At 36.0% G+C, this 26,691-nt stretch overlaps 1 long non-coding RNA gene across 4 annotated transcripts in view; it reads right to left on the reverse strand.

Moving 5' to 3' along the window:
- Positions 1–405: 405 nt before the first annotated feature.
- The window catches only part of LOC144285043 (uncharacterized), a 64,577-nt gene continuing 38,291 nt past the window's right edge, over positions 406–26,691 (reverse strand). Inside the window, exons 4-5 of one of the 4 annotated variants that reach the window (XR_013353442.1) lie at positions 6,123–6,162; positions 406–2,149 (exon numbers count right to left, since the gene is read on the reverse strand). This is a non-coding gene — a long non-coding RNA (uncharacterized LOC144285043). Of the gene's footprint in view, positions 2,150–6,117; positions 6,163–14,848; positions 15,721–26,691 lie in introns of those variants that run through there. The other 3 variants (XR_013353443.1, XR_013353441.1, XR_013353444.1) reach the window with 3 other exon arrangements.

Raw genomic sequence — 26,691 nt, forward strand, 5'->3', positions numbered from 1 at the left:
GAAAGTGAAAAGCAATGTTCCTGTGGGTACAGAATGGTTGTAAACATACCAGTTGTTGATCCTTGTGATTCTGTGGCTGGGAGCTGCAGCTTGCTGCTGCTGCCCAATATCATGAAAGAATATCCTACCATATTTCTAGCCTGGAAAAGATCAAAATTAAAAGTAGTTTCCACTAAATGTCTATTTCTTTCACCCCATTCTAAAGTCAAAAAGCAGTAAGTTGAACCATCATAATAAGTCAGGGACCATTGTATGTATATATGGATACAGAGAGAGAGAGATGTTTTATTATAAGGAATTGGCTCCCATGATTCTGGAGGCTGAGAAGTCTCATAGTCTGTATCTCTACCTGCAGGCTGGAGACCCAGGCAGGCCAGCAGTGTAGTTCCAGTCTAAATCCAAAATCCTGAGGATAGGGAAAATCAATGGTATAAGTTTCAGTCTGCAGGCAAGGGAAGACCTATGTCCAGCTCAAGCAGTCAGGCAGATAGAGTACATTTGCCCTTCCTCAGCCTTTTTGTTCTATCAGGCCCTCAACAGATTGGATGGTGCTCACCCAGATTGGGAAGGGCAATCTGCTTTATTCAGCCTACCAATGCAAATGCTAATCTCATCTGGAAACATCCTCACAGACATACCCAGAAATGTTTATTTAATTCAATATCTGCGCACCCTGTGGCCCTCTTGAGCTGACGTATAAAGTTAACCATTACAATAATCCTTCTTATTGTAACTGCTAGAAGCAGCTTCCTTGTTTTTCCTCATTATTTTACATTTTTGTAAGATCTTATATTCATCTATTCATTCATTTATTTGCCTTATCAGTTAACTATCATACAGTGTGAGGACTACTATATTTATCTTGTAAACCACATTATAATAAGATGATGAAAGGCAAGATGGAACTTTCCTAAGAACATCAGGAGTGTCTTACAGAGGAGGTAATGTTTTAACTGGGTCTTAAAGAATGAACACAATTTCATAAGAAAAGAAAGGACATAGCAAGAAAATAGTCTATGATAAGGCACAGAAGTTGGAAGGACCACGTTCTGTGTGATGAAATGGGAGGACTCTATGCATTTAGGTTCATATTAAGATGCTACAACAGACAAGCATAAGATTGTAATATGAATCCTCCGAGAAATTACTGTGTTTAGTTATCTAGCAGCAGCAACCATATCAACCACTTTCTTCTGCAACTCTCGCTCTAAATGCCTCTTCTCTACCTCTTTGAGATTTAGGAGAATAAATAAGTGTGGTCATTCTGTAGAATGCTTTCATTAGTCTCAACCTCCAATGATACTGTAATTCCTTCAGGTTGACCATATTACTTGGGATTGGTATTGCAGATAAATATGATTTCTCAGAAGGGCAGTAAAATGGACCATTAAAAACTTAGCACAAATTAGCTTTTTCAGTGTAATTGACTGCACACAGAAGGACCATAAGGGATTTGGGACCTGACGCAGACCCATTTCAATGCAAATGAAAAGGAACAAAAGCATGCAGATATGAGATGCTATTTGGTTAGGGCAGATCTCACAGAAACCTGAAAGAGAATTTTTGGAATATAAGAGGAAACATGAGACTTTTAATTCTCAAAACACAGGAGGTTACTATGGCAGTTATTGACAGGTCCTGAAACAAAATATGATTCAGCCAAAGCAGACCAGTTCCAAGCTCTTCCAGGTTGAAGAACTGGAGAGGAAGACAAATTGTCTTAATTTTAGTTTACTATCAGTTTAGCACACAAGAAGCGCAAAAGATTCACATAATATTAAGTTTAATAGAAGTGGTGTGGCTCACTGCTGTTTTCCTTTATTCTTCATAAAAATATATTCAATTTTCTCTGATCTAAGCAGCCCTGATGGAACCCTTATCCACAGGTGAGAGAACCCAGGGGTATAGACCCTGAGCCTTTGCTTTTTGTACCACATTTGGCTAGATGGTTGGAGGGATATGTCAGTACTCAAGGATCCACACTATTTTCCATGTAAGGAAATATTTACAGGGCCATAGTTATATAATCACACATTTTATATTTTACTGAGTCATTGTATCAATTAGAGGTGTCCATGTTGCTAGCCTGGCCATGTAGTCCACCACAGTTGGATGCTTCCATTTTCATTTCTGTCTAGGGCTGTCCAGTCTGTAGAAAAGAATAGGTATTTGAAAGAGATTCTTTTTCAACAAAAATTACTTTGTTTAATAACTTTACTTAATATTTAAATTTTTTTAAAGATTTTATTTATTTATTCGTTCATGAAAGAGAGAGAGAGAGGCAGAGACACAGGCAGAGTGAGAAGCAGGCTCCATGTAGGGAGCCTGATGTGGGACTCGATCCTGGGTCTACAGGATCAGGCCCTAGGCTGAAGGCGCCACTAAACCGCTGAGCCACCCGGGCTGCCTAATATTTAATTTTTTTATATGGAAAGAAACTATTGTCTGATTTCTTATTCTATGGGAAGTCACATATATAATTCTTAATTCTTCTTTGAATTTTGCAGTTTGTTTCTCCAGACCATCCAAACTATTGGCTGTTGTAACAGTTCCCTGTTCTCTGCATTTAGAAGTATAAACAATATAAATCTGTTAATTCTGTAAGTAATTTTTATAATTATGATGTAACTCTATCCTATCCTTAAAACATTTAAAATAAACCCTTTATGTGCAAAAAAAAAAAAAAAAAATTATCTATCCTCCTGTTAGTCAATTTATGCTTGAGTTAGGAGAGTTCTTGAGTTTAAATTCTGACTCCAGGGGTGCCTGGGTGGCTCAGTGGTTGAATGTCTGCCTTTGGTTCAGGTCATGACCCTAGAGTCCTGGGATCCAGTTCCACATCAGGCTCCCTGTGGGGACTACTTCTCCCTCTGCCTATGTCTCTGCCTTTCTCTCATTGTCTCTCATGAATAAACAAATACAATCTTAAAAAAAAAATTCTGACTCAATGTTTGAAAATCTAAATGCAGACCGTTAACTCAGTTTCTCTAAGCCTTTCACACAGGGAATGAAATTAAACCTTGCGTTACGAGAATTTTGGGTGAATTAAGCAAGGTGAAACATAAAATACATAATATATATGCATATACTAATAAATACATACTTATTAATTCTGAATCCTGTATTACTATCATTCTGACGTACTCACTCTGATTTCTACTAATATATTATTTTTATTGTTATATTGAATATTTAATTTGTAATTTGTAACTTACATACTTAAAGATTGTCATGGAGGTATGCTCGAAAGCATTTTTGAATATCACTCCAGGGCTTGATTTATGGCAGTTAGTAACAAACATTAAGCAACTAAGTGAATAAATATTGTGGCAGAGATAACTATAGAAATGTGCAAAAAAATTCTCATGATTCATATTGGTTTTGGACATTTAAATCATCATGATAGCAAAGTAAAAGGAAATCTGGATAAAATATCAAGGCAATTGATAAATGGCAATCGGAAATTGACAAATATATTATGAGGATGGTTAAAAAAGCAGCTGATAGTCTAACATTAAAAACTCATAAATAATATGAAATCCTAAAGACTGAGATTCAGAGACAAAGACGTTTTTCTGATTTAGTGTTACTGGTCTATTTATTTTTTAATTTATTTTTATTTATTTATTTTATAAATTTATTTTTTATTGGTGTTCAATTTGCCAACATATAGAATAATACCCAGTGCTCATCCCATCAAGTGCCCACCTCAGTGCCATTATATGGTCTCATTCATTTGGAGTATATAAAAAATGGTCCATTTATTTTTAAGAACTAATAAAATCAAAATTTCAAGAATATAGATAGAATGATTTTATTTTTAAAGTGTATATTTTCTTTTAATCCCCACTTCCAATCTCATCTCCTTGCTCGTTTAAGTAATTCCTGTGATATATGTAGAGTTTCTTAAGTCCACCAGATATTTGTTTAGATGTAAACCTTTGAATGATATTCTCCTCTGCTTTACATATACTTTAATATATGCTATTACATTACAAATAATAAATATGTTACATTTTCCACTTTTTCTTAAACTTTTATGCATTTGAGATCTACCAATTTGCTTTAGAAAATCTAAACATGTAACTGTTTTCTCCATAAAATTGTGTTCACTTATTTTAGATAATTTCCAAGATATTCTATAGATTGTGTTGTTATTTGAAATAGTTTTGTTTTTATTTTCTTGTTGATTATTAGAGAGGAATGCTATTGATATTTATGTATTGAGCCCACATAAAATATAATATAGTGTCTTCCCCGCTATCCTTTTTCCACTTATTTCACTTCACTTGTTTTATTGTTTACTCTAAGATTTCCAGCATCTTTTTGAACACTACTAGTGACAAGTAAGAAGGCAACCTTCTTTTCATACTGGAAAGAAATTCATCAACATTTCTACATTTAAAATGGTGTTTGCAGTAGTATTCTTATATTCCAAATTTATCAAGTTAAGAAGCCCCTGGTATTCTGACTTTTCTGGGTTTGTTTCTTAAATCATTAATTGGTGTTGTATGTTCATATGCATATATCCCACTTGAATTCTTTCTTTGCAATTAAATCTCTACACCATCCTCCATTCCTCCATATAGCAGGTGGTGAACTTTTTTTTTTTTTTCTTTCCTAGCTGGCTTTGCTGTCTTGTTCCTTTGTATTAACCAATGGTAAGCAATGATCTGACCAGGACTGTGCATGAGAGATGAAGAATAACAATTTCAATGCCTCACTTTTCCATCTTAATCTCAATCCATGGTTCCTGGCCCTTTCCAACTCAAAGCCAGTGTTCCTCCCATACCAGCCTCTGCATATCTCCCCTCTCTCACTGGTCAGTACTCAAGTGAAGGAGTGACTGTGTTCAAAAAGCCATGAATTAAGTCATGCAATGTGACAAAATATAATCCATTCAGGAAGTTTATGAGGATTTAATTAAGCCTTCTTAATAGATTTTTAGTAGAGTGTTCTTCTTGCATTATTTTTGATATGTAATTTTTTTCATTATGAACCATTTTAATTATCCCTAGCTCACATAAAACATTGGTTACAGAGTGAATTATTCATACACTTATTCTGTCTACAAAGGAATAATTGAATAGTTACATTATGTCAAACAATATGCTAAATTTGGGGAAATAAATCAACTTAACAAAAATCAACAGGGACCCTGTTTTCATGAAGCTTTTATTTTAATGAAGTATAAGGAAGGAAATCAATCAATCATATTAATATTCGAACATATTTAGTATTCAGAAGTAAAGGAACATATATGTTACCATAGAACCAAGAGATTTGATCGGATATGCTGCTATGGAAGTCATTCCTTTTGAAAATTATGATTAAGTATGATTGATGGGTGAATAGAAATTAATTAGGCAAATTGGGGTTGATTGATGGAGTGGGGAGAATAAAACATTCTAGCAGAAAAGAAAAAGTAGGGGCAAAATATCTGCTTGGAAGAAATTAGTGTATTTGAAGAATGGGAAGATCATTGTGGCTAAAATGAGAGTGGCTAACCTGAGATGAAGGCAGGGAGGAAGGACTTGGATTTTAATGAAAATTCTGAATAAAGCCTGCAATGAGACTACATTAAATGGTTTCTAGAAACTAGGCAATAGGATCATATTGGCATTTTAAAAGATTACTCTGCCTACTTGTAAGTAATGACTTTAAAGTGTGATCCTATTAATAAGAGAGCCCAGTAGTGAGGTCTTTACAGCGGTCCATGAAGAGATGATAACCCAGAAACCATAGTGACAGTAGAGATGAATACAAATACGTAGATTTGATAGGGATAATAAAGGGAACCTAGACATTATATTGTTTGTTTTCTTGGCTCTTTTGCTGTTTTTGAGAGAGTGAAGCACTAAGGATGAGTTCTATAAACTGAATATTTGTGTTCCCCCTACCACCCAAACTGTGAAGCCCCAATCTCCAATGTGATGGTGTTTAGAGGTTGGATCTTTGGAAGGTGATTAGGTCATGAGAGTGAAGCTCTCAGGATTAGAATTGGTACCCATATAAAAAAATAGACTGGAAAGAGATGATCTCTCCTCCTCCTATAAAGATATAACAAGATGGACATCTGCAAACTAGGAGGAACCAGGTAGTGGGTTTTTACCAGACCTTACTCTGTCAGCACCTTGATCTTGGATTTCCCAGCTTCTGGAACTGTGAGAAAAAAAAAAATTCATTGTTTTAGCCACCCACTATATAATATATATATAATCTTCTGTTATAAACTGATAGTAGTCTTACTCACTGAGGCAAGAAACATTTGAAACTATAAGACATTTAGACATTAACAAATACTTGTTGGACAGGTTGAATTTGAGATTACTGTGAGATATCTGATGGGCCTAATAAGTAGGATTATTAACAGAGAAAAAGTATTTGAAACTAAGGTTCAGATGAGGTCTTATAGGAAATGAATGTAGACTAAGAATTAAACAAGGCCTAAGGCCACTTTTAGAGAAAGGGAGAAAACCTATCAAGAGTAAGTGATGAAGTAAGAAGTAAAATGAGTATCTGATATGACAAAAAATAAAGGAACATTGCTTAAGGAAATAGGAAAAGGTTAATACCATTGAATGCCTCTGAGTGGTAAAGATGAGGATTGAAAATGAACTTTAGTGGCTTTAGCAAAAACTATTTTAATGAAATATTTAGGATGGAAAGAAAATTGAATTAAATAAAGAAATCTGGAAATATAAAGAGTAAAAGACAGAAACTCAAATTTCTAGAGAATGGACTGCAACAAGAGGAAAGATAGGATAGCAGTGCCTAAAGGGTCAGAAGGGTGTGTCAGCACTCAAGAATCCATACTATTTCCATTAAGGAAACATTTGCGAGACCATCATTAGGTAATAATACATTTTTTTGCTAAGTCTTCATATATATTAGATGCTCCCATGTGATTAGCCTGGCCATGGCCCACCAGTCATATAATCCTTGTATGTGAAGAATCTGTGAAAGTAGTTTAAAAATATACAATAAATTTTTAAAAATATACATCCTATTTCTTCAATATGCATTATCCTAGATTTTAGAGAACTTAAGAGTCATTCTCATAAATTGATGTCCCATTAATATCACATTCCTTAACTCCCCATAAATTTATGTCCGATCAAAACCACATTTCTAACTATTTTCATCACTTTCAAAGATAAATTTTTACACAGTCTAATTCACATTCATAATTACTTCAAATTATTCCAAAATAATACTTGGAATAATACTTAAAATTATTCCAAAATTTTTTTCAGTTTCTGCATTGTTTAGAAGACGCATATTACACACTTGAGGCTATCACTCTAACCAACTTACTGACATAAGTCTACCCACTTTGAGTAAGGTACAAAGTAAGATATGACTCCGCAGCCTATGTTCAAACTGTGCTATATCAATGAGGAGGAAAGACCCAGTGTAGAAGTTATGGAAGCCCAAAAGTACAATCACAATGCAGACTCACAGTGCGCTAAGTTAGGACATGCTATTCTTAGTGGAAGATTTGCATCAATTGACAAACAGTTCCTCACTTACCACTGGCTCCAGAAAGGAGAGTGCCTGACCATGGGATCCACAAGATCATGAGTTCACCCACTAATGTTTTTCATGTTCATCTTTCCAGGAAAAGAAACCAACTAAATCCTCAAAGAGCTTTTCCCAGAATGTATTATTTGAAGTAAGGAGATTAAGTGATCATTGTGGTATATCACCCAGATCCTTATTTCAGACCTGGGTATTCATTGCTCCAGATACTGTGGACTACTTGTGACTGAGAGGTCTCAGCTCAATCTCTCAGCAGGGATTGCTATCAGCCTAGGAGTACCGCCTTGCCTAAAGTCATGCTACCTCCTTTGAGGCTACTCTAAAAACAGTCACTACTAGTTATAGAAAGTAGAAAAGCCTGGGATGCTTGCCTGAAGATGGGACAACTATGAAGAAATTTTAGCTTCTAGAACCTTAAAATATCAGCTATAATCTTGTTTTGTGATTGCTCAGCAGTTCATGTTCACCTGATCCCACTTTCTTTACTTCTTCATGGGTATTAACTCCAAGGACTGTCTTTATTTTTTTTTTTAAGTTATTTATTCATGAGAGACAGAAAGAGAGAGATGCAGAGACACAGACAGAGGGAGAAGCAGGCTCCCTGCAGGGAGCCCGATGTGAGATTCAATCCCAGGACCCTGGGATCATGCCCTGAGCTGAAGGCAGACGCTCAACCACTAGCCACTCAGGGGTCCCCAACGACTGTCTTTAATAAACTTCTTCCATGTGAAGCTCTGCCTTTGATTCAGCTTACTGGGAATGTAACCTAAGACAGGATGTGATTTGAACATGAGATGATGGTGGTTTGAACCAAAGTGGTAAAAATGGGAGTTTGGTCATATCCTCAACATATTATGAATGTAGAACCCAAGAGACTTCTTGATAGATTATACTGTAGTGAAAAATAATAGTTTTTCCCAAAAAAGCAGTGAAATGGAAAGGTGGAACTTTCACAAATGTTCAAGAGGTGAAATAATTTAAAAAATGCATTTCTAGTGCTTTTAAATTGCTTCCCATTGTTATTAGACTAACATTTATATGCTTCATCAAAGCCTATGTGACCTTACCTGATCTCTATTGCCATATTGGCTTCTTGCATGTTGGCCTTTAATGTTTTATTGTAATTTTTAAAGATTTATTTATTTTGAGAGAGAGAGAGAGCAGGGGAGGGGCAGAGGGAGAGGGGGAGAGAAAGAATCTCAAACACTCCCCTATGAGTGTGGATTTCAACATATGGCTTGGTCTCATGACCCTGAGATCATGACCTAAGCCAAAACGAAGAGTCCAGTGCTCAACCAGCTGAGTTACTCAGGTGCCCCTTAAATGTAATTTCTTTGAGCAAGGACACTGTTTCACACAGCTGGCTGTTTGTCATCATTTGTGAGTTAACTGAAATATCAGTCCCTCTATACCTAATTTGGCAAATGGGTTGTATGCTCCACTACAATGCTCCACTACACTATTGTTAGTACTTCTTCAAACAGTATCTATCACATTATTGTTTTACACTTTAGCCCTCACAATATATGAAATTATTCTAGTTTTTTGTACATTTATTGTCTAACTTTGCTCACAAAAATTTGCACTCAGTATTGGCAGGATTCTAAAGTTCAATAGGAACTCAGGTATTTGTGGACATTGATGAACAAATACTATATATTTATTCATTCACCTTATAGTATCTTAGATGTATTTGTGTTGGGTGAAAAAGAGGAATAAAAAGTAATGCTTGACTGCTCAAGTTTGGAACATGTGTGTGGTGAGTGTATATGTATGTGTGTATGAATATGAATATAAATATGGATGAGTACAGGTAGAGATATTCCAAAAACTTCAGCATCTCAACATGACCAAACTATGGGAGTTAAGATGTTCCATATCAAATCATCAAAATCATGATAATATCGATGATCACTAAAACAAGGATTATTTATCCTACACTGTCATTCAAAGAAGTAGTTACTTTTATTTATTCCCCTTTACCTATGTGGAAATGGACAGAGGATTCAATGAACTAGTTCTTTCTGAGTTCTATGAGAACCATTTATTTACCTCACAACACAGGAAAAGCATAATTTGAACTTAAATTCATGTCTGAGTTCAAAATTCAATTTTTGAATTTTGGATTTTTTAAATAACACAATTTTCAAAGGTGGCCATGCAGTGTCCCCATAAAGAATACAATGTATGGGCCAAAGGTCACCTCCAAACAGTTGTCCCAAGCTCTAGTCAATATTTTAAAGTATTATATTTTTGATTTCATAAAATAGAGGAATGAAGAAACAAAACGCACTTGCTAAAAGGTAAGTTGCATCTCCAAGCCATCATATTTACTCTGGTTCTGATCTGACTGGCTCTTCTATGCCTTCTAAGACAGTGGTGGGGGACTCATTTTTGGTTAATAACACTTGATCTGTCTGTAGAAATGTGCATGCCATTAAAGTACTTTCTACATCCATGGATATATGAACCTATGGGATCTGGTGCTAAATATGTACCTATGAGGGGCAGAGAAAATCATTGCTCACTCCGTGGTAATCTATGGCTCATCTTTATCAAAAATAATAAACTCTTGTTTTAAGACTATGGATTTCAAAGCATCTCATTAGAACAACCCATGTGATACTTTAGGGGAAAAAGTGAGGTACTGCACCTACTGGATGGATAAATATATCTCTCTTTTGCTTTCTGAAAGGATCTCCCATTGAATCTGTTGTTAGAGGTTCAGGAAAGGGACAGTGAGAAAGCACATATGAAAGCCATTGGTCATGTGAAGTGCCCAGTGTCCTCAAAGGCACCAACACTAACAATAATTCTTGGAAACCAGACAAGGACTTTATATGGGAAGGCATTTTAAATGTCTCATGTATGTGAGCTAGGTTTCTCCAAAAGTGGCCTATATGATTCCTACTCATGACATATGTCTTCCAACCTAAGACAAGCACCTCTCTAACGAATATACATATTTAACTGCTTAATCCAGGGTTCATTCCAGAACAAATATTACAACCTTAAACTAAAGAACTAAATGGGGGCAAAAAAAATTGTCTTAAACTCTGAGGGACTTTATTCATTAATTTCCCCATTCTAATTTTGTGAAAAGTAGGCCAGGCAGTATGTCCTTCTTAGAAAAATTAACATCAGATCCTAAATGAACTGCATGAATATATATTTAAGCTGAACTGCTAATATTTTGTGCAGAAATGGGTTTATATTTGAAATGACAGATAAAATGGCAGATCAGAAGCACTGAGTTATGATATAAGTGTGGGACTGAACCAAAATACCTATCATGTAAACTTTGTCTTCTACTAATCATTAATTATTTTCCCCTTACATATTCTACTTGTTAAGGTGAAGAATTTGGACTTTTTGACCTTGGGTTCTTTCTCAGTAGGTTTCCATAATTATTAAATAGTAGAGCCACAGTAACTTCTTGCAAGATACATCCACGAAGGCAAAAGAAACAAAAGCAAAAATGAACTATTGGGACTTCATCAAGATAAGAAGCTTTTGCACAGCAAAGGATACAGTCAACAAACTAAAAGACAACCTACAGAATGGGAGAAGATATTTGCAAATGACCTATCAGATAAAGGGCTAGTTTCCAAGATCTATAAAGAACTTATTAAACTCAACACCAAAGAAACAAACAATCCAATCATGAAATGGGCAAAAGACATGAACAGAAATCTCACAGAGGAAGACATAGACATGGCCAACATGCACATGAGAAAATGCTCTGCATCACTGGCCATCAGGGAAATACAAATCAAAACCACAATGAGATACCACCTCACGCCAGTGAGAATGGGGCAAATTAACAAGGCAGGAAACAACAAATGTTGGAGAGGATGCGGAGAAAAGGGAACCCTCTTGCCCTGTTGGTGGGAATGTGAACTGGTGCAGCCACTCTGGAAAACTGTGTGGAGGTTCCTCAAAGAGTCAAAAATAGACCTGCCCTACGACCCAGCAATTGTACTGTTGGGGATTTACCCCAAAGATACAGATGTAATGAAACGCAGGGATACCTGCACCCCGATGTTTCTAGCAGCAATGTCCACAATAGCCAAACTGTGGAAGGAGCCTCGGTGTCCATCGAAAGATGAATGGATAAAGAAGATGTGGTTTATGTATACAATGGAATATTCCTCAGCCATTAGAAATGACAAATACCCACCATTTGCTTCAACGTGGATGGAACTGGAGGGTATTATGCTGAGTGAAGTAAGTCAATCGGAGAAGGACAAACATTATATGTTCTCATTCATGTGGGGAATATAAATAATAGTGAAAGGGAATATAAAGGAAGGGAGAAGAAATGTGTGGGAAATATCAGAAAGGGAGACAGAACGTAAAGACTCCTAACTCTGGGAAATGAACTAGGGGTGGTAGAAGGGGAAGAGGGCGGGGGGGGGGGGAGTGAATGGGTGACGGGCACTGGGGGTTATTCTGTATGTTGGTAAATTGAACACCAATAAAAAATAAAACTAAAAAAAAATAAATAAATAAAAAATAAAAACATTAAAAAAAATAGTAAGGCAGACAAAGGAAATGATAGGAGTAGTGACCATATCGCATAGTTTCATATGAAATTCCTTGTTAACTGCATAAAGTCCAATATCTTTCTCTTGATCAGAATAAAGTCTGAAGGCTGTATAGAAGTGGCTTCAAGCCATAGTTGTATTTCACTCATAATATAGACACTCATTTAACTTTAAAAACTAAAGTAAAGCAGAGGTCATATTGAAACCACTGAAAATACACTTCTATAGTTTCCTTTCTCCCAGAGATATGGAAAAGTTAATTCCAAATTTTGACTAAATGGAAAAATTTAGAGCACAATTTTTGATAAAATTCTGTGGTTTCTTTTGTACCACCTGGAAGTCATTAGGAAGTTTAAGGAAGATGGCAGAAGTCACCTTCTTCCTCCCTTCCTTTAAGTGATTTAAGTGGAAGCAGGTGTTTGCACCTTATCAGATGTAAATGACCCTTTGCAAACACCTGCCAACTAAAACCCTCAGGGCTCCTTGAGCTTTGGTGTGCCACCAAAACTTATCAAAAAAGTTAGTTTATATTTAGTATTTTCCAGTTCATCTAACTCTGTACAGATTTTTATCAGATGGATACGAGAAAAATAGCAAAACATCAGTTAAGGAGTCAAGTAGACTCTGGGGTCATTGAGCATGTCTAGAAAAAAAACACCCTGTTGTCTTCAGCAGCCTACATACAGAAGTTGCTGAACATATGGTCCTGGACAAATCATTTTTAAAATGCACTTGATTATAAAAACCATTGAAGTTATACGCCACCTATTTAAGTCTGTATACATATAAACAGTAATAAAAAAAGAAATTAATCAAGAAATAGTCTCTGAACTCATATAGGTAGATTGTGGAACTCAAAGTCAAAATGTGTTAAGAATAGGAAAAAATAAACTTGTGCAATGCCAAAGAAATTCATAAGAAACATAATCTTTGATTTGCTGTTTCTTCTTCCTATGATTCTCTAAATCATGGCAAGTTATATATCAATAAAGAAATGGATATAAAAAAAGAAATGGATATAGTTGTAGATATAAATACATAGATAAGTGTACATAGACTACCTAAATATATCAGTTTTCTACAGTCTGCTTTACCATGCTTCATAAATATTTCAATTTTTTGAGTCACCCTTGGTTATAAGGGTTTTCAACCTAATAAGATATAAAGGCCATTTTTTTTGCCATATAAATCAAAATCATTGTCATAAAAATAGAGATGTTATCACTTCTGAAATTTCAAACTCCACATACTCAGCCCTAGTTCATTGCTAATTTTAATTTTTAATATATTAATTTTAGGCTTTTAATTTCAGTACTGGATCTTTATATGTTAGTACTGATGTATTTTAATACAGCTCAGGGCCCCTTCTAGTTAATGGCTCCTCTGCTACTAGACAAAAACCATTCAAATTTCTGTTTCCATTATAAAATATTTGCCTATTGTCGAACTTTACATATGTGGAGAAACATAATATGCAGTCTTCTGTGTCTGCCATCTTCCACAGTTTCCAATGCTCTTGAGACTTATCCATGTTTCTTCATATATTAGTGAATCATTTGTTATTGCAGAATAGTGTTCCATTGTACAGGAATGCCACAGTCTGTCCATTCATTCCGCAATGGATGGACATATGGGTTATTTCTAGGTTGGGTATTTATTAATAAAGCTAATCTAATTTTTTGTATGATTATTTTTGCATATATATGCTTAATAAATCTAGAAGTAGAATTGTTGTGTCATAAGGTTAGCATAAGATTAAATGCATAAAACACTAAAAAATAGTACCTGAGGGGCATCTGTTTGGCTCAAACACCTGACTTGGTTTTGGCTTAGGTCATGATCTCATGGTCATGAGATTAAGCCCCAGGTCAGACTCTGTGCTGAGCATGGATCTACATCAGATTCCCTGTCTCTCTCTCTAGCTCTATCTCTCTCTCACTCACTCGCTCGCTCATAAATAAATAAATAAATAAGATATTTTTAAAAGATACTATCTGAAAGAAGTTCTATTATTTTAAATACGAACTGTCACTTTTTGGGCTCTATCCTTATACCATATATCCTTCCTAGCAATAGATATGGTCGATGTATGTGCTTATGTGTGTGTGTTTCATTTTCACAATTCTAGTGAACATAGGGTGGTGTCTTGAGGTTTTAATTTGCACTTCCATAGTGACAAATGATATTGAGTATTTATTTATTTATGTGTTTGGCATTCTGACATCTTTTTTTATATTAAATACTAGTTGATGGCTTTTGCGCATTTTTTAAATTAGGTTATTTGAGTATTATGCTTTATAAGACAATATTATATATTTTGCCCGAGTCCTTTGTTAAGGAGATGTGATATGTATCACAGATGTTTTCTTGCAGTCTACTGCTACTGCTTTCATTTTCATTTCACTTTCTTAATTGTACCTTTTGCTGAGAAAATTTTTTCAATTTTTATGGGAAAAGCAATTTATAATTTTAGGATTTTTTTTCTTTTATGGTTAGGCCTATATTAGTTCACTAGGGCAGCCATAACAAAGTACCACAAACTGATTGGTTTAAACAAGAGCAATTTATTGGCAGAATTTTGGAAGCTAGAAGTTTGAGATAAAGGTATCAAGAGGGTTGATTTCTCTGAGGCCTTTCTCTTTGCTTTGTGGATAGCTGTCTTTTCCCTGTGTCTTTATACCATCTTTCTGAGTAAGTCTATCTCCAAATGTCCCCTTCCTATAGGAACACCAATAATTTTGGAGTAAAGCCTGCTTCAATGGCCTCATCTTAATTTAACTAATTATATCTGCAAAATTTTTCTTCCAAATAAGGTCATAATCTGAGGTACTGAGAATTAGGACTTCAACAGACGAATCTGGGGAGGGGGACATAATGTAATCCATAACAGTGCCTTTTGTGTCATAACAATCTCTACTTACCACAATGTGAGAAAGTATTCTTCCATACGTTCTTCTAAAAACTCCCCAAATTGTAGCTCTCATATTTAGGTCAAAGATTTATTTCTAGTAATTTTTTCTTTGGTGCCATTAGAAATTAAACTTCATTCTTTTCATATAGTATCCAGTGTTACAGTACTAGTTGTTGAAAATAATTCTCTTTCCTCATTGATTTCTTTTGGTGCTGTTGTGTAAAATTAAAATTGGCCATACATTTGTAAATCCATGTCTGGATTCTCTGGTCTATTCCTTTGAGCTATTTTTCTATTTTGATGCCAATACCCACCTTCTCTTAATTATCACAGCTTTATACACAGTAGCTTTATAATAAATCTTGAAACTCTCTCCAATACCATGTCTTGCAAATTCCAACTGCCTTAGCAATTCCACATTCCATTCTCTGTTTTCTCCATCCAGTGAGATTGGCTTTTGTTCTTGTATTTTATTTCTCTGCATCATAGTTCAGAAAATGCTCCCAGGCAAAAGGCTGCAGTAAATGTAGAGCTTACTTCATTTCTCTTAAGACTAGCAGTCTTGCATTATCTGCTGCATAATAACGGTTTCTTCATAAATTTTTCCAGTTATATAATTGTTTTCTATAAGAGGTAAGTTTAAAACCAGCTACTTCATCATGTCAAGATCAGAAGTTTGCCTTCAGTTGCTTTGATTCATCAATTATTCTGTTCCAACATCTTAAGGAAATAGATTATGTTTGTTAACAAATAATAGGTTTTGTTTGCAAACTCTGTATCCTTACTTGCTACTTAGAATGACAACCTTAGTGATATTTCTTATCATTTGGCATTCTATAGTACTAAAAACTGAGTGTGGTTAATAACCAGATGGGTGTGGTAGTACAAACTCTCAATGGGGAAACAGCATAGGCAGATGAGTTGGGCATCAGTAATTTATCTGAGAAGAAACACACGCATAAAAACCATACCATAGACTTCAGTTAAGAGAGAGGCCTTATCTAGATATCAGAATCTGAAAAAGCCTGCAGAGCTGTTTTTTTTTTTTAATTACTTTTTCTTCCATGAGTGATAATGCAGTGAAAAGAGCAAGTCTTCACAGATTTACAAATCCAGTAGAAACCTGGTTTGAATCCTTATTATTCTATATTGTAACTGTCCCGATGCAGTTTTGAAATATAGGTACAGTTTGGGATGAGGTCCAGAAAGAATTCTTGAGACATCTTTGATGCAAAATGGTGGTTTTTTTAAAGCACAGGGACAAGACCCACGGACGGGAAGAGCAGCTACCCCAGGGTTGTGAGGAGTGGCTGGCTGAGTATGTACTTAGGAGTTGGGGGAAGTAAGGAAAAGGGAGGTTTTCAAAAGAATTTTTGCCTGCTAAAGAGGGCCTATGAGACACAGGAGGCCTTGCCATTGTCAAGTTAAGGTTGTTTTTCCTTCTAATAAAGCATTAACTTTAAGATAGTTGGGAGTATTCTTCTGGAAATCAGGTTTTTAATAAGAATGCTTTTTTTCTTGTAAATCACAAAGACATTTTGTAAACTGAGACTCATGTCTACAAGACTGTAATTTCTATAAATTAAGTATTTGTTTTTCCTTTCCCTTAGCTTTAGGGGAGCCAGGAATGTCTGAGGAATGTCACACATATCCCATTTCGGGGAGGGGCTCATTTCTGGGGTGTCAGCTTGTGCTCTGTCCTCAGCTAGCCTTCCCTCATCACTCCAACTATTAATCTTGATGAGTTAAAATGATATCATAGCAATCCTTTTTAAAATATTTAAGGATTAAAACAGCTAATTCATTTAGCACGTTTATCAAATAGCTGGCTCTCACTCTTTACTTAGTAAATGGTAGTTATTATTATTTTAACTGATGGTGAATGCAACTATTTGGCTGGATAGCAGAAGCCACCAAATGACATCACTTCCTGGCAAATATTCACAAGTGGCCTGGCAATTTAATAATGTGTGCCAGCACATTAAAAGATAACAAAGCAGGAGGAAGCATTATTTGGAGGTTTGGAGGGAGTAGAGAAGAAAGCACAAAATTCACATTGGTCCCCAACAAACACTAGTATATTTTGAGAAAATAATTCATTTGAAACTTACTCTTCTAGCATAACCTAAATTCCTTCACTTTCTGCATGGTTCTAAGGTGGTATATGCAGGTAGTGAATGAAAGCAAGAAGGAGCATTTAACACAGAGAATGTGCATAATATTTGCATAAATATGCATAGTTAGAGTCAATAAATGACTAATTTTGCATTCTTGTTAGTTTAATATTTATCAATTTTCCCACTTCAGACAAACATAATTTAATCTTTGAACACAGTACCCCTTAAGAATTACAATTTTATTTTGTGGCTATGGAAATTCTCTATTTCATGTGTTGTTGGAAAACTTTCACATAAAAATTTAAAAATTATACCACCTTAGAATTTTGGTAAAATTTAAAGAATCAGCAGATGAGAGAATATTTTCTAATTACTTACCACTCCTTGGTGATATTTAACTTAACAGATATTTAGTAAACATTTACATTTTTCTCGGCAACTTTACACACACACACAAACACACACACACACAATTAAATAGAAGGCACAATTCCAGGTCCTGAGGACCTCATACTCTTGCAAAAGAACTCCCCTGTGAAGCTATTGTAAATGTATTGCTATTGTTGTGCCCAAGATTGCGAATCTGAGAAACCACCAAGGAGCTGACACCAATACAAGTACATGAGGGTTTATCAACAAGCTCGAGCTTGGGTCCCAGTATACACGACACAGCGGAGCAGGGACTTGGACCCCGAGGTGGGTGTGCTAACGCTAAACTTAAGGTGGAATGGCCTTAATTTTCTTGGCCTCCACAACTACATTTACAGTGTAAAAAATAAAAGTTAAATCAACCCAGATAGTATCTATTTTCTTTTTCAGAAAAGTTGACAAAGGCTCACAGGGAAAGAGGCATCTTGTGTTTTAACATATCAATTATATTCTCTCAGGAGATCAAATAACAGGTAGAATCCTCTAGGTCAAGGTAAAATCACAAGCAAATGCATAGAATTATAAAAACATATGCCACAGTTAGAAAATAGGTTAAGTTAGAGTATAAACTTTATGGAAGAGAGTAAAAGAATGTGGTTTCAGAAAGATAGGTTGGGAACAGATTACAAAAGTTGTTTTTTTTTTTTTTTTTTAGGATTTTATTTATTTATTTGAGAGAGAGAGAGCACAGAGTAAGGAGGCAAAGGAAGAGGGGGAAGCAGATTACACACTGAACACAGCCTACTGAGGGGATAGATCACAGGATCCTGAGATCATGACCTGAGCCAAAGGCAAATGGCTTAACCAACTGAGGCACCTAGGCACCCCACAGATTACAGCTGTTAATGCCATTCTAACAAGTTAGATTTTATATTTGCATAGTTTAAGAGCAGATGAATTGTGACTAGATCTTCCTCAAAAATATGAAGTATGAAATAATCCACAGATAATATATAATAAAATACACATGTAATATATATTACATATACATTACATATAATATTGATAATATATACTATTACGTAGATTTAATATTCTATAGATAACTGCAGAGACAAAGAAAAATTTTTAACATACTAAGATCTGAATAAAATGTACTCATTTACTGCATGGAGAAAACTGTAAAATAGTAACTTTATGCCACAGAATGTATAAATGCATTTGTGTCTTAAATCCAGACTAAGGTATTTTTCTATTTTTTAAAGATCAGAAAGCATTTCAATATACTCTTCTGTATTACCTAGAATTTTGTTTGAGCATGTTAAAGGTACAGAGTGGATATTCATCATCTTAATTTCTCCATATTCTATGAACCATCTATTACTGTTTGGGAAGTTACCCATTTTCTAAATCTTGAGACTGCCACCCACAAACAAAGCTGTATCTCCTGAAAGCTTGTGTGAACACATGACCTAGGTACCTGCCTAAAATATTAATTCTGGAGGCAGTAACCAAAAAAAATGCAGGAAAGCAGGGATGGAGCATTTTCCTTATGGTTACTCTTTGTTTTATCTGAAGAGGTATTTTCTCTAGAGGAACAGTTGCAAAAGTGTACTGTCAGTGGGATCATGAGCTGTGACTTTTCACTCTGGATCTGCCTTGACAGCTGCTCTTTCTTCCTGCTCCCTGAGTTTGGTTCTTCCAAGTGCCTGGGCTTGCAGAAATTCCATGAGCCACTCAAACGATTTTCTAAACATTTAATGCCTGCATGTATCCTGCATTGATACATTTTTTTACATGAAAATCAGATCTCAAGGCAGGAAACAACAAATGTTGGAGACGATGTGGAGAAAAGGGAACCCTCTTACACTGTTGGTGGGAATGTGAACTGGTGCAGCCACTCTGGAAAACTGTGTGGAGGTTCCTCAAACAGTTAAAAATATACCTGCCCTACGACCCAGCAATTGCACTGGTGGGGATTTACCCCAAAGATACAAATGCAATGAAACGCCGGGACACCTGCACCCCGATGTTTATAGCAGCAATGGCCACGATAGCCAAACTGTGGAAGGAGCCTCGGTGTCCAACGAAAGATGAATGGATAAAGAAGATGTGGTTTATGTATACAATGGAATATTACTCAGCTATTAGAAATGACAAATACCCACCATTTGCTTCAACGTGGATGGAACTGGAGGGTATTATGCTGAGTGAAGTAAGTCAGTCGGTGAAGGACAAACATTATATGTTTTCATTCATTTGGGGAATATAAATAATAGTGAAAGGGAATATAAGGGAAGGGAGAAGAAATATGTGGGAAAAATCAGAAAGGGAGACAGAACGTAAAGACTGCTAACTCTGGGAAACGAACTAGGGGTGGTGGAAGGGGAGAAGGGCAGGGGGTGGGAGTGAATGGGTGACGGGCACTGGGGGTTATTCTGTATGTTAGTAAATTGAACACCAATAAAAAATAAATTAAAAAAAAAAGAAAATCAGATCTCAAATGCAAAGTATGTCAACTCTTTGAGAGCAGGGGTAGTGAAGTAGATGATGAACTAAACTTTGTACCTTTTATGAAAAGCATATGGCCACAGAATTGCTGCTGATGCCCTAGGTGAAGGATGGAGGGTTATATTGTCCAAATCATTGCTGGCAATGACAAACAAGTCTTCCCTACGAAGGAAGGTGTCTTGACCATGGCCATATCCTCCTGTTGTTGAGTAAGCAGCATTCTTGCTATGGACCAAGGTGGACTGGAGAAAGAAAGTGTAGTTCTGTTTGGGGTTCCATTGTGGCTGCCAAACTCAGTGTTCTCAACTTGGTCAGTATGATAAAGTCCTGGACTCACTAATACTACTCTGCTTTGTCACTCTGAAGAAATAGCTTACTAAGAAAAATAAGGAAGAGACTGAAGAATATGTGGAACTTTTGGCCAAGAGAATGAAGGAGGCCAAAGAAAAATAGCAGGAATAGATTGCCAAGAGACAGAGGCTGTTCTCTCTGAGAGCTTCTACCTCCAAATCTGAGTCCAGTCAAAAATGAGATTTTCTAAAAGTAACAAATGAATAAGATCAGATATCAAAGCTAAAAAAAGCATATATATTTGATAAATTAATAAATAAATGGTAAGCTAAAATTACACTCATGATTTGAAAATTATAGATAACTTTTGCAGGCTTCTTTACTAGAAACGGCATGCTTTGAAAAAAAGAATGTATAAAGTACTTTTGTGTCCAAGGAAATATCGAGAAGCCTCCAGAATTAAATAGCAGCATCTTAGAAATGGAAGACCTTTTGATGAGCTATTTAGTTTTGATTAGCCTTGTTCTACATAATTTGAGTATCACTGTGAGATAGTGCCATATGGTGTCAATAAATAAGTCTTCAGTGTGTTCACTTATCCTCTAAAATGTATATAAAAAGGTCAATTATCTCTAATTAAGTCACTATTTTTTTTGGTAAGGATATGTGTGTTTTTCTAATCAAACACCCAGTGAGGTTACTGAGTATTTCTGCATGGCTGACTAAGGACATGTCAAAGATATGACTCAGAAGAAAAGTTTAAATGCTTTGCTCTCTTAAAAAAACATATATTGGAATTGTTTTTGCACATTTTTATCACTCTCTTATCTCATCTATCCTCTACCAAAATACTCTTAAATTTCTATGCCTATTACCTGTGTTAATGGTATATAAGAATATCCTGGAATAGGATCATATAAGGTCTTTTTCTCAAGGATTTGGCATGCAAGGGTTCAGCATAAATACACAAGAGTTCATGGTATGAAGTAAGGAATATCTGAGAAAGGGGCACAGGAGCAAGCTGCTGGAACTCAATCACACTGAAGCTGGAATCCAGTGGAGCACTATCATTATGTGCTACACTCCCTTTCTAAGAATGCAGAAGGGAAAACCCACCTCACTTAAACACATGCAATTGAAAGGGTTACCTTCAAATCCCATAATAAATTAGTATGAGAAGCAATAAATGGGCAGGAAAATATGTATACAGACAAAGAAATGGCAGAAAAATATGCCCCACAAATGAAAGCTGTGAATTAACATTTAAAAAATGAACTAAAATAATTTTTAAAAAAGAAGGTATAAAAGCACTGCAAAAAAAAAACTATTTAGAGAAGATATGAAATAAAACTATTGGGCAAGAAGAATCATTGAAAAAAGAGCTAAGAAAACACAGAGAAAGAATTGGAACTAAAAATTCATGTAATAAGTTTAAACTACTTATATAATAGGCAAAAGAATATGTAGTAAAGGATAAGCTAGGAAGAACATAAGAGTAAATAAACATGATAAACAAAATAGTGTCATAAAAGAAATACAAAATGAAAAAAAGGAAATAAGCAACATTAACAAATGAAGAAAGACAACAGTTTAAGGAAATACATATAAATAATTTTTTATTTTTTTATTATTATTTTTTTTAATGTGGCATTCCCTCTTTTTTTTTAATAAATTTTTATTTATTTATGATAGTCACACACAGATAGAGAGAGAGGCAGAGACACAGGCAGAGGGAGAAGCAGGCTCCATGTACCGGGAGCCTGACGTGGGATTCGATCCCGGGTCTCCAGGATCGCGCCCTGGGCCAAAGGCAGGCGCCAAACCGCTGCACCACCCAGGGATCCCTAAATAATTTTTTAAAAGAATGAAGAAGTAAAATGAAAGCATGAGAATAAAACAACAATAACATTGAAATTAAAGAAGAAATTATTCTGAAGAAATGCATTCTGAAATTAAAGAAGACTTAAAGGTGTGTATTTATATAGATAGAACATTTCAAAGAAGGTAAGAATAGAATGGAAGGAAAAATAGAAACTAGAAATTATTAAATATACTTTGTTTTGTAGATTTGACTTCAGATATATGTTAAACAGGTTACAAAAGGTAAGTTAAGCAGAGTCATCCCATGTAGCAAGATGGCAGCTTAGGAAGATCCTAGGCTTTACCTCATCCCATGGATACAACTAGATAACATCTATATCAGTGTAAATAACTAGAACCCCAAAACTGGCAGAACTTACCCCCACAACTAAATGCAGAAAAGAGACCATATCAAAGAGGGTAGGAGGGATGAAGACATTGTCCAGAGCTAAACAGACTCATGGGACTATCCATGGGAAGGAGGGAAGCCACAGGCAAGGAGAGGGGACAGAAATAGACCCTCATATGAAGCACCCCAGACATGGGGAACCCACACAGGAAAGAAAAATCCTCATAACATTTGGCTTGGAAAACCAGAGGGACATAATTTTGTGAGTTCATACAATCAGTAGGGTCTAATACCTGGAACTATAAAGAACACTCACCTCAGGTCTGGAATCCCTAGGAGAGTGATAGGAAGCAATCCCTGCCATTAAAGAGAGAGTACAACAAACAGACTCACTGAGATACTGCATAGGGCAGCAGTTTGAAAAATGCCTGAGGTATATAGAAAGGAGATTTATTTACTACTCAGAGCATACACTGGAGGGACAAGTATTTTTAGGAAACTTACCCAGGGAAACAGGAGCTAACAGGCACAACTTTCCTACTTCTTACCCCAGCTTAGACACGTGGATACCTACAGGAACCAGTTCAGCTCCAGTGATCTCTACCAAAATTACTAAAAGTGCACTCTGCCCCTGTGTTCTCCTATGGCCATGTGCCTTCTAATAAGTTATTGGCCAGAGCCTATCCAAAATGGTGCCATAGGACAGAGAGTGTACAAGCATCCCCAACAGGGGCCAACACCATTCCAAAGAGACTCCTGTCCTGGGGAGAGGGGAAGATGACCTCACACACTTATTTCACTCTGGCCCCAGCATCTTATAGAGGCCGGCATCTGGTCTGACTGCAGGTCCTGCCCACCAACAAAAGCTTCCCAAAGGACAAAATTAGAAAGGCCCATCAGTTTGGTGCTACTGCATCTCTGGAAAACATCTGACCCAACTCAAGCCCAAGGCAGCTCCAGACTGACCCACTAACAACACAGGAACCAAACCCTGCCAACAACAGGCAAAGAGAGCCATTGCAGACAACCGGACTGAAGGAAAATGTGGCTCAACCACAATAGCAGGGTGCAGGCAACACATATCGGAGACATCCCTGAAGCATCAGTTTATGGAGAAAGGGGACATTGCACTGCAGGGTATCTTCTTCAGAAGGCCAGTACTTTCAAGAATAGGAGACATAGCTGACTTTCCTAACATAGAAACAGACACAAAGAGTTAGACAAAATAGGAGACAGAAAAAATATGTCTCAAATGAAAAAATACAGAGAGCTAAATGAAACAGATAAGTAATATGTCTGATAGGGAATTTAAAGTAATAGTCATAAAGATCCTCACTGGACCTGAGAAAAGAGTGGAGAACCTCAGTGAAATCCTTAATGAAGTGATAGAAAATATTTAAAAAAGAACCAATCAGAGATGGGGAACTCAGTAATTATACACTACATGGAATAAATGGTAGATATAGGGAATAGAAAAATGGTTCAGCAGCATGGAGGACAGAGTAATGAAAAGTAATCAAGTGAACAGCAGAAAGAACAATAAATGAAAATAGACAGGAAATGCAGCAATACCATCAGTACAGTAACATTCACATTATAGGGATAGTAGAAAGACAAAACAGAGAAAAGGGGTTGAAATTTTAAGAAATAGTAGCTAAAACCATCCCAAATCTGAAGGAACCAGAAATTCAAACAGGACGCACAGAGACCCACCAACAAAATCAATTCAAGGAGGTCAACCAAGACATATAGTAATTAAAATGGCAAAAAATAGTGAGAATGGGAATTATTAAGTATGGCAAGAAAAGAAGATGGGGGCACCTGGGTGGCTCAGTGGTTGAGCATCTGCCTTCAGGTGTGTTTAAGTGTTTAAGTCCCACATCAGGCTCCCCACAGGGAGACTGCTTGGAGAAGCAGTCTGTCTATGTATGTCTCTGCCTCTCTCTGTGTCTCTCATGAATAAATAAATAAAATCTTAAAAAAAGAAAAGAAGATGGTTACAAATAAGGGAAACCCCCATAATGTTATCAGTTGATGTTTCAGCAGAAATTTTGCAGGCAAGAAGAGAGTGGCATACAATATTCAAAATACTGAAAAATAAAAAATCTGCAATGAAGAACACTCTAACCCAGCAAGGCTATCATTCAAAATAGAGGAGAATCCAATAATACATTAAAAAAACATTCACCACAATCAAGGATTTATTCCTTGTGTGTAAGTGTGGTTCAATATTCACAAATCAATCAGTGTGATACATCACATCAAGACAAAGGAAAAAAAAAAAACATGATCATTTCAATGGATACAGAAAAATCATTTGACAAAGTACAACATACATTGTATCCATCCTGATAAAAGCCCTCAACCAAATAGGTTTAAAGAGAACATACTTCAATATGGTAAAGGCCACATATCAAAAACCCATAGCTAACATCCTACTCAATGTGCAAAACTGAAAGATATTCCCCTAAGATCAGGGACAACACAGAGATGCCCAGTCTCACCACTTTTGTTCAACAGGGTACTAGAAGTCTTAGCCACAGCCATCAGAGGTGAAAAGGAAATAAAAAGCATCCATGTTGATAAGGAAAAAGTAAAACCTTCACTATTTGCAGGTGACATGATACTATCTATAGAAAACCTAAAAGACTCCACCTAAAACCTACAACTGATAAATGAATTCAGTAAGGTCGTAAGATACAAAATTAATACACAGAATTCCATTGCATTTCTATAAACTAATGATGAAGATGCAGAAAGAGAAATTAAGAAAAGAGCCTATTTACCATTGCACTAAAAATAATAAAATACCTAGGAATAAGCTTAACCAAGGAGGCGAAAGACCTGTACTCTGAAAACAATAAAGCATTGATGAAAGGCATTAGTGACAACACAAATGGAAAGATAGTCCATACTCATGGGTTGGAAGAACAGATATTGTTAAAATGTCCACACTACAAAAAGCAATCTACATATTTAATGCAATCTATGTCAAAATACCAACAGCATTTTTTTGAGAACTAGAAAAAAATAGTTTTAAAATAAAAGAGCTACAGCAATCTTGAAAAAGAACAAAACTGAAGGTAGCCTAATTTCAGATTTTGAGATATACTACAAAGCTGTATTGTACAAAACAATATGGCACTGGCACAAAAACAGACACATAGATCAATGGAGCAGAATGCAGCCCCAAAATAAACCCAGAATTATATGGTCAATTAATTTTTGACAAAGGAGAACAAGCACATGCAATGAGAGAGACACCTGAGTGGCTCAGTCGGTTAAATGTTTCACTCTTTATTTTTTGCTTAGGTCATGATCTCAGGCTTATGAGATTGAGCCATGCCATAGGCTTCCATGCTCAACGTGGTGTCTGCTTGAGATTCTCTCTCTCCTTCTGCCTCTGCACCTACCCCGATTTCACGCTCATTCTGTCTCTCTCAAAATAATAAAATCTTTAAAAAATAAAAGAATATGTGGGGATCCCTGGGTGGCCCAGTGGTTTAGCGCCTGCCTTCAGCCCAGGGCATGATCCTGGAGTCCTGGGATTGAGTCCCACATCAGGCTCCCTGCATGGAGCCTGCTTCTCCCTCTGCTTGTGTCTCTGCCTCTCTCTCTCATTTTCTGTGTCTCTCATGAATAAATAAATAAAATCTTTAAAAAAAAAGAATAAAAGAATATAAAATGAGAAAAAGACAGTCTTTTCAACAAATGGTGTTGAGAAAACTGGACAGCTACATGTAAAAGAATAAAACTGGACCATTTTCTTACATCATACACAAAAATAAACTAAAAATGGATGAAGGACTTCAATGAGAGAACTGAAACCATACAAATCCTAAAAGAGCACCAGCAATCATTTCTCTAACATGAGCCATAGCAACATTTTCCTGAATTTGTCTTCTAAGGCAAAGGAAAAACAAACAAACAAACAAACTATTGGGATACACCAAAATAAAAACTTCTGGGGCACCTGGGTGGGAAAGCTGGTTAAGTGGCCAACTCTTGATTTTAGCTCAGGTCATGATCTCAGGGTTATAAGATCGAGGCCCTTCTAGGCTCCACACTCAGAAGGGAGTCTGTTTTTCTCCTTCTCCATCTGCCCCTCCCTCCATGCTCTCACTCTCTCAAATAAATAAATTAATCTAAATAAATAAATAAATAACTTCTTTATAGCAAAGGGGAAAAAAGCAA

Source organism: Canis aureus, chromosome 15, assembly GCF_053574225.1.
Source record: "Canis aureus isolate CA01 chromosome 15, VMU_Caureus_v.1.0, whole genome shotgun sequence".
Lineage (NCBI taxonomy): Eukaryota > Metazoa > Chordata > Mammalia > Carnivora > Canidae > Canis > Canis aureus.